Source organism: Diabrotica undecimpunctata, chromosome 11 (genome assembly GCF_040954645.1).
Source record: "Diabrotica undecimpunctata isolate CICGRU chromosome 11, icDiaUnde3, whole genome shotgun sequence".
Classification (NCBI taxonomy): Eukaryota; Metazoa; Arthropoda; class Insecta; order Coleoptera; family Chrysomelidae; genus Diabrotica; species Diabrotica undecimpunctata.
This window is the reverse complement of record NC_092813.1, coordinates 28,401,393-28,410,972: the sequence shown is the minus strand read 5'-3', so window position 1 is coordinate 28,410,972 and position 9,580 is coordinate 28,401,393.

Below are 9,580 nucleotides of genomic sequence, written 5' to 3'. Positions count from 1 at the left end.
AAAAAAGAAAGTTTTTTTTAAACAAATTAGGTGGTTTGTTTGACAATTTATTTATTGATATAATGCATATTCGTAATGTACGCAAAAAGCACATACCAGTTCAGTACAGTATATATATATATATATATATATATATATATATATATATATATATATATATATATATTGTTATGATATGTAAAATCAAGAAAATATTGGTTTGTTTAAAATATTTCAAAGTTCAACAAAAAATTAAAATAATTCAGAAAGTATAACCAACAAACATTTCTAAGAAGGAAAGTTATTAAATTCTTGGATTATCTGTACTAAACAAAAAGTAAGCTTTACATAAATTATTTCTTTGTAATACTTCAGTTGACCCGCATAAGTTTAAGTGAAACAAAAGACAAATTGAAACGGGTTTTTACAAATACATTAGTGCAGTGGTTAAAGACAATAGAGGATTATAGAAAGAGGTTTTTGTTAGTTTTTAAGATTTATAGAAAAATATTATTTGTAAATAAGTTTTAGGAAATTTATAATTATAGGTAAAAATTTGTTCGTTATCGAAATGAAGAAATGGGGGAATTGTGACGAGTTGTGATTGGCGGAGATTGAAAAAGGTGGGATAAGTGTGTGGGAGAAAGTTTAGCGAGATTGCGGAGAGAAAAAAGATATAGTTAGTGGGTTTCCAAGTCTTCAAGAAAGAACAGTGTTTGTTCTCTGTCGGTTCCCGAAATGTAGCAAGCAGTAGTGTTGAATGTTAGTGAGTTTTTGTGGAGTTAGTGTATCTGACAGAAGCTGAAACAACAAAATATTGTAAGTCATATTTCTCTACTTATATTCCAAGAGTCACTGTTCAGGCCAACGAGAGATTCAGTTTATCGTAAAGAGAAGATATTCCAAGAGTCAATTTTTCACTCGGGCCAACGAGAGATTCAGTTTATCGAGAGGAGAAAGGCTATCATAATTTGAATGATTTGTGCTTTTGAAGGAGATCATTAAGGACGATATACTTGCAACAATCTGATGTAAGATTGCTGATTACATAGGGAGCGGTTGAGAGGAGATAATATAATCTACAAGGAACAAGGATTTGGACCACTCATCATCAGAGAGAGATAATTTTGTTTTCTGCAGTTTTTTCTTTTATTGATAACACAATTTTTACACGTAATTGAGAAAGGATATAAATATTTGGATTAGGAGAGTTAGAATAGTTTGGGATTTTGAGATTTCAATAAATATTGTTTGTACCATTAATTTTTGATTGTTCACGTACGGAGAACAAAATTTTGAGAATCCTTATATGAGATTTGTTTATTGAAAACTTTTGAGTGTGAATTATTTCATTATTTTTATTTCAATATATAGTGTTAGATCATATGTGTTTTTTATTATCCCGGTATTCTCTGGACCTTACCTTTCACATGTAATAGCATAGATATTGAAGCACGAATTTAACCCTGAGATAAAAGAATTAAAAATTGTGATAGAGTCATAATCATATCATTTAATTAATATTAATTATTAAAACAAATTAATTAGCTAATTATTGCTTGGCGCACCAAGACTTTAAATATCACAATAACTGGCTTCCAAAACGTGGGGCTTGAAAATATCGCAGCTTTACATTTGAAGGAAGGGAAAGAGATCTGGAATAAGTACAGGTGATCCAGAGATAAAAACATATAACATTGAGGGAATTTGAATTTGAAAATATTTTGACAATTTTTCCAGGGAATATAAATTTGATTTATTGATTGATCGTAGTTAGTGGATATTTACTGCTATTGAATTATTTGATTTTATTTTCTTTACCAATCGTACATTTGATATTTATTTTGAATTATTTGAATTTTACTGATTGCATATTTGATATTTGTCGTGAAAATTTAATACATTTGGGGAGAAATACTGTCGTGTTCTGAAACATATAGAGTGTTGTAAAATTTCACATTTGGCGGGGACAAAAACAATAACAAAAAGTAACAACATGTCTGTCACAAGGAGACAAAGTAAAATGCAGGAAAGGAAGGAGGACAACAGAGAAGATGAAACAATTTTGGAAGAAGTATCGGATAATGAAGGAAATGTGACAATAGTTGAGGAGAGAAAAGAACTATCAGGAATAGATAAAATATTACAACTAATGCAACTCCAGTCACAAACAATGGCAGAAACAAAACAAACAATAGAACAAAAATTAGAAGAAAATGATAGAAAAATGGAAAAGCGTTTTGACAAATATGAAAATGAGGTAAAAGTCTGTTTAGAAAAAGTCAGAGAAGAAACAGAGAGGAAACTAGAGATGCAGAGAGAAGAAATAGAAACTAAAATGAAAGATATTAAGACTGTACAGAAAAAAGAATTAGAACAGTTAGAAGAAAAATTTGAAATGGCGCTACAAGAAGACAGGAAGGAAATAGAAAGAAGATTAAAGCAAAATGAAAAACAAATGGCAGAAATTGAACTAAGAGGGGTAGAGAGAAAAGAAGTTATCATCCATGGAACAAGCGAGTCGAAAATACAATTTGGCGGGGATATTCGGAAAACACACCCAGTACCGTTTGTTAAAAATTTGAAAACCAAATTACAACATATTAGATATTTTGACGATTGCAAAGAAACAATTAGAAACCATTTGAAAGAAGGAGCAGCGTTATGGTATGAAAGCAAGGAAGATGAGTTTGAAAATTGGACAGATTTTGAAAATAAATTTCTCAACTATTTCTGGGGGAAAAATAAACAGAGAGAAATCAACCAAGAGCTACAGAATGGAAAATATCACGAAAAAAATGAGAATATCTGAAGAAAGATATGCTTTGCAGATATATAACAATTCAAAATATCTAGAATACAAATATTCTACCGAACAGCTGGTAGAAATGATCAGCAGACATTTTGAGGAAACGTTGGAAGATCACGTGATTTTGAGAAACTATCAAGATATTGATAGTTTGTGCCAATTCCTTCAATTAAAAGAAGCGAAAAGAAAAGAAATGAGAAATAGAAGACAACATGACCAATATAATGGACCGGAAAGAAGGTATTCATCAAATTATGACCAGAGAAACCGACATCCCAGATCAACAAACGAATATAGGCCGAGAAATTACAATAATTACAATAGAGAACAAAATTACGATAACAGGAATGACACACAACATAGAACATATGAAAATCACAACAGGAATAGAGATGCACAAAATACTCCGAATAGGAATACTAACGAACAAAGGGATGATAGAAATAACCAGAGCTTCCAACAACAAAATAGAAGGGAGATGAATCATGTAGCAATAGGAAACGAAAGACAAATCTCTAATTCTAATCTAATATTTTTAGATGCATTTATAAAACATAAAGCAATTAAAATTGTGATTGATTCTGGCTCGGAGATATCGCTAATCAATAAAAAACTAGTAAAAGAATTAAATTTGGACAGATTTGTGTATAAGATTCCTAGGGTTGATTTAGTGGGTGCAAACAATAAAAATTTGACGACAGTAAACGAAGGTTTGGGAGTACAGATAAGAGTGGGAAACAAATTCCATATTATGAAATGTGTGGTGATTGAAGATTTAAATCATGATATGATAGCGGGAATTGATGAATTGAGGAAAAAAGATATCACCATAAATTTTGCGGAAAATAAAATGGAAATCAGAGCAGAACCAGACAACACAGGAGAAGAAAAGCAAACAGATAGGAAAACAAATTCTGGAAGGATCAATGCACAGGAAAAACACAAAGAAATCGATATGACTGTAGAGAATAAACCGAAAGTACAAGAACAAGATCTAACAGAAGAGAAAAAGAGAAGGAAGAAAAAGAAGAAGAGTTCGAAAAGAAAGCAGGAAAATAAGATGGAGACCAGAGAAAAACAGGAAATAGAAGGTACAGAAGAATTGTCGGCAACCGACGATAAAACAGAATGGAAGCAGGAAGAAAAAGAAAGTATCATCAGAGAAATGAAAGGAATAGAAACATGGTGCTCGGAATACCAAAGGGAATTAGAGGATAAAAGGAAAACAGAAGAAAAAATGGCACTAATGGACGAGAATCCAGAATTGTGTGAAGAAGTATTATGGACAGTGAACACATATGAACAAAAGGAGGATGAAAGAAAAATAAATTGTGGAGAAAACATAGAGAAGATTTTAAGAAACCATGGAGATCTTGTTAATAAAGTAAACCGAGTGGCTAAAAATTATGAACTTTCTTTGAAGGGAAAATACTTGGAAAAATTTAAAACGAAAATATATCCAATCCCGTATAAAGACAGGCAATATACGGGGTATTTTAACATTCACGACATCTATCAATATCATGAATAGATTTTAATAACATAGTGAAATGATTTGATCCTGGAAAACTTTTGTCATTTTAAAATTTAACAAAGAGTTTTCGGCAGATCAAATGGCGGGGATTTGTTATGATATGTAAAATCAAGAAAATATTGGTTTGTTTAAAATATTTCAAAGTTCAACAAAAAATTAAAATAATTCAGAAAGTATAACCAACAAACATTTCTAAGAAGGAAAGTTATTAAATTCTTGGATTATCTGTACTAAACAAAAAGTAAGCTTTACATAAATTATTTCTTTGTAATACTTCAGTTGACCCGCATAAGTTTAAGTGAAACAAAAGACAAATTGAAACGGGTTTTTACAAATACATTAGTGCAGTGGTTAAAGACAATAGAGGATTATAGAAAGAGGTTTTTGTTAGTTTTTAAGATTTATAGAAAAATATTATTTGTAAATAAGTTTTAGGAAATTTATAATTATAGGTAAAAATTTGTTTGTTATCGAAATGAAGAAATGGGGGAATTGTGACGAGTTGTGATTGGCGGAGATTGAAAAAGGTGGGATAAGTGTGTGGGAGAAAGTTTAGCGAGATTGCGGAGAGAAAAAAGATATAGTTAGTGGGTTTCCAAGTCTTCAAGAAAGAACAGTGTTTGTTCTCTGTCGGTTCCCGAAATGTAGCAAGCAGTAGTGTTGAATGTTAGTGAGTTTTTGTGGAGTTAGTGTATCTGACAGAAGCTGAAACAACAAAATATTGTAAGTCATATTTCTCTACTTATATTCCAAGAGTCACTGTTCAGGCCAACGAGAGATTCAGTTTATCGTAAAGAGAAGATATTCCAAGAGTCAATTTTTCACTCGGGCCAACGAGAGATTCAGTTTATCGAGAGGAGAAAGGCTATCATAATTTGAATGATTTGTGCTTTTGAAGGAGATCATTAAGGACGATATACTTGCAACAATCTGATGTAAGATTGCTGATTACATAGGGAGCGGTTGAGAGGAGATAATATAATCTACAAGGAACAAGGATTTGGACCACTCATCATCAGAGAGAGATAATTTTGTTTTCTGCAGTTTTTTCTTTTATTGATAACACAATTTTTACACGTAATTGAGAAAGGATATAAATATTTGGATTAGGAGAGTTAGAATAGTTTGGGATTTTGAGATTTCAATAAATATTGTTTGTACCATTAATTTTTGATTGTTCACGTACCTACGGAGAACAAAATTTTGAGAATCCTTATATGAGATTTGTTTATTGAAAACTTTTGAGTGTGAATTATTTCATTATTTTTATTTCAATATATAGTGTTAGATCATATGTGTTTTTTATTATCCCGGTATTCTCTGGACCTTACCTTTCACATGTAATAGCATAGATATTGAAGCACGAATTTAACCCTGAGATAAAAGAATTAAAAATTGTGATAGAGTCATAATCATATCATTTAATTAATATTAATTATTAAAACAAATTAATTAGCTAATTATTGCTTGGCGCACCAAGACTTTAAATATCACAATAATATATATATATATATATATATATATATATATATATATACATTTACATTTACATGCATTTTATTAAATGTACAGTTTCATCAACAATAATGTTATTTTAGTATTCAATTTTATTTATGTGTATAATCTTTTAATTTCTGTAAGTATTGTAAATCTAAGTGTACGTCATTGTTTTGAAATGTTTGTTTTTTACAGTTACTCCCGATGAAGACATCAAATAAATGGCGAAATATTGAGCTTTAGAAAAAACAAAGATTTTTTATTTAATATAGACCACATACCCGATATTTCCAACATAATTATAAATTGTTTTTTGGTCGAAATAATCACGTTAAATATATATATATATATATATATATATATATATATATATAAAAATATATATATATATATATATATATATATATATATATATATATATTATATATATATATATATATATATATATATATATAAATATATATATATATATATTATATATATATATATATTATATATATATATATATATATATATATATATATATATATATATATATATATATATTTATATATGTCATTGTGACATTTAGTTTGTATATCAAAATTTTCCGTTAAGATCTTATAAATATCCAAATTTTAAGGTAAAAATGAACAAAATAGCAACAGAAAATCACTTTTCATTATTTAATAGATCATGAATAATAGCAAGCTGAAGAAGATCTGAATAAATTGGATATTTCTGTAAACATTTACAAAAAGATGTTACCACATAATTGGATGCAGTCAGATGTAGAAATTAGTAGTGCAACAAACTTTATTGCTAATCTGTTTAAATAATTTATTTCCAATACAACTGATTTAAATGAAGACGAAATTATTCCCACGTCGAAAACATAAGTATTCATTTGACTCTCGCCTGTAAACATCGATACGAATTAGGCGAAAGTTTATAGTGGTGATTAAAAACGGGCTCCGGCCGCGTTTTTACCGTCATTATCGTTCAAGTGGATATACTATTTATAAACTATTTAAAAATTAAAATATACAGTTTTAACAATTAAAATGAGTGCTCCACCAGATTTATCGGTGAGTGTTCCTTTCTATACTGCTACTGTTAATGGTCAAATAATAAATACTCAATATCAGCAACAGCAAATTCAACCAGAATGCCCAAATGTCCTTTTTCCACAAAATTTACAACCAAATTCAGCACAAATTTTAAATAACCCACCAACAACAATATATTATGTTCCTAACCAAGTACTATCACAATCTTCCTCAAACTGTCAATACAATCCTAAAATAGATCCCACATTATCTTCACCTCAAAATGGAGCTTACGATTCGATTGAGATGACACGTACATTACAAAGTGAAGAATCTTCAGGGGAAATCAGCGACATTGAGTCATCGGACATCCACGAATGGCAAACTATACAACATAGTAACAAAAAACGCAAAATTAATCCTCCGACACCAACAGAAAACGAAGACACAGTAGTAACTAGCAATAAATTTCAGATTCTACAAAATGAAAACGAAAACGACAACAATAACAGTACAGAAAATACCAACGAAACTCCAGCAACCTCTAAACCCCCACCAATTTTTATATATGGTGTTACTGAATACAATAAAATGGTTAATAGCCTATCGGAAGTAACACAAACAGAGACATTCTATTGTACAGCATTAAAGAACAACACAATAAAAATAAATTCCCGTGACTCAGAAACATACCGAAAACTGGTAAGACATTTAAACAGCAAAAAAATTGTGCATCATACGTACCAAATGAAAGAGGATAGAGCATACAGAGTTGTAATTCGTAATCTACATCATACAGTGCCCATTAATATAATAAAAAGCGAAATAGAAAAACATGGGCATTTAGTACGCAATATTGTAAATATAAAACACAGAGTAAGTAAGGACCCTCTAATGATGTTCTACGTCGATATAGAACCTAATCGAAATAATAAAAAAAATATATGAAATTCAATTTATAAACAATGCGAAAATAGTTATTGAGCCACCGTATAAAAAGAATAACATTGTCCAGTGTACCAGATGCCAATTGTATGGACACTCTAAGACATACTGTAATAGACCTTATCACTGTGTCAAATGTGGAGGCAACCATATGTCAGCTGATTGTAAAAAACCTAGAGACACACCCGCCATATGTGCTCTCTGCAATGGAGCACACACCGCAAATTACAAAGGATGCATGGTATATAAAGAGTTAATTAGCAGTAGAAACAGAGCAAGAGGAGTATCATCGCACACTCCAGCGAACAATCAACTACAATATAACAGAAATACAGTACAGAATAATCCGCACTTAAACAATCAAAATCACGCGACTTACACACAAGCAACGGGTGGAACAAATGTAAATAATGTCCATAAAAATACGAACTCATACAACCAGAATCATGCAACTTACGCTCAAATAACAAGTGGAACACATGTGAGTAATACAAACAGTGACATTAGAGAGATGATGAAGAGTTTCCTTAACGAATTCAAAGCTATGTTTTCACAACTAATTAATCAAAATAGCGTGATCTTAAACATGCTTTCCACAGTAATAAATAAAATTAGTAATGGAACTTAAGTCACTACGAATTGCACAATGGAATGCCAACGGCCTAGGCAACCATAACACAGAAGTTACTAACTTTCTTAAACATAACAAAATTGATGTTCTACTCATATCGGAAACCCATTTCACTGACAGAACGATGTTCAAGATCCCTCATTATTCTATTTACAACACCAACCATCCTGATGGAACAGCACACGGTGGCGCTGCTATTATTGTACGTAACACTATACCACACTATGAGGAAATAATGTATCAGACGGAAAAAATACAAGCTGCAGTAATCTGTATCAGTTCTCAACCATGATCTTTTGACATTGCGGCAATGTACAGCCCTCCAAGGCATAATATCACCACAGCAGAATATGAAGACTTCTTCAAACATCTATCAAATAAATTCGTAATTGGAGGTGACTGGAATGCCAAGCATACAGACTGGGGATCAAGACTATGTACGACAAAGGGAAAAAATCTCAGACAAGCCATAGCTAACACAAACAGCTCTTACTTATCTACAGGGCAACCCACCTACTGGCCATCAGATCCAAACAAAATCCCAGATCTACTCGACTTCTTTATCCTCCATAACATGGCCTTAAATTATTTTGACATACAAGCATCCTGGGATCTGTCCACCGACCATACTCCCATAATTGTGACACTATCTACGCAAATTATAAAACGTCCGAATATCCCTAAGTTGACAACATCAAAAACCAACTGGAATATATTCGAGTCTTACATAAATGAAAATTTAAATTTAAATATAAGATTAAAGCAACCAGACGATATCGATAATGCTGTGCTTCTTCTCACCCAAACTATACATGCAGCCGCTGAAATAGCTACACCCCCTCAGAATGACAAAGAACCAAGTGACACCAACATACCCGTATATATAAAACGTCTTGTTGCACAAAAAAGAAGAGCCAGGCGCATATGGCAAAGAAGTCGCAATCCTATAGATAAAAATGAATACAATAGATTAACACGGCAACTTAAAACTGCTCTACAAGACGCGAGGAATGATACATTTGAACTATTCATCAACAGCCTGTCAAAAGAAGACCACAGCATCTGGAAAGCAACGAAATCATTCAAGAGACCTATACAGCACATACCACCTCTAAGGAAAGCCGATGGAAGCTGGGGAAAAACTGAACAAGAAAAGG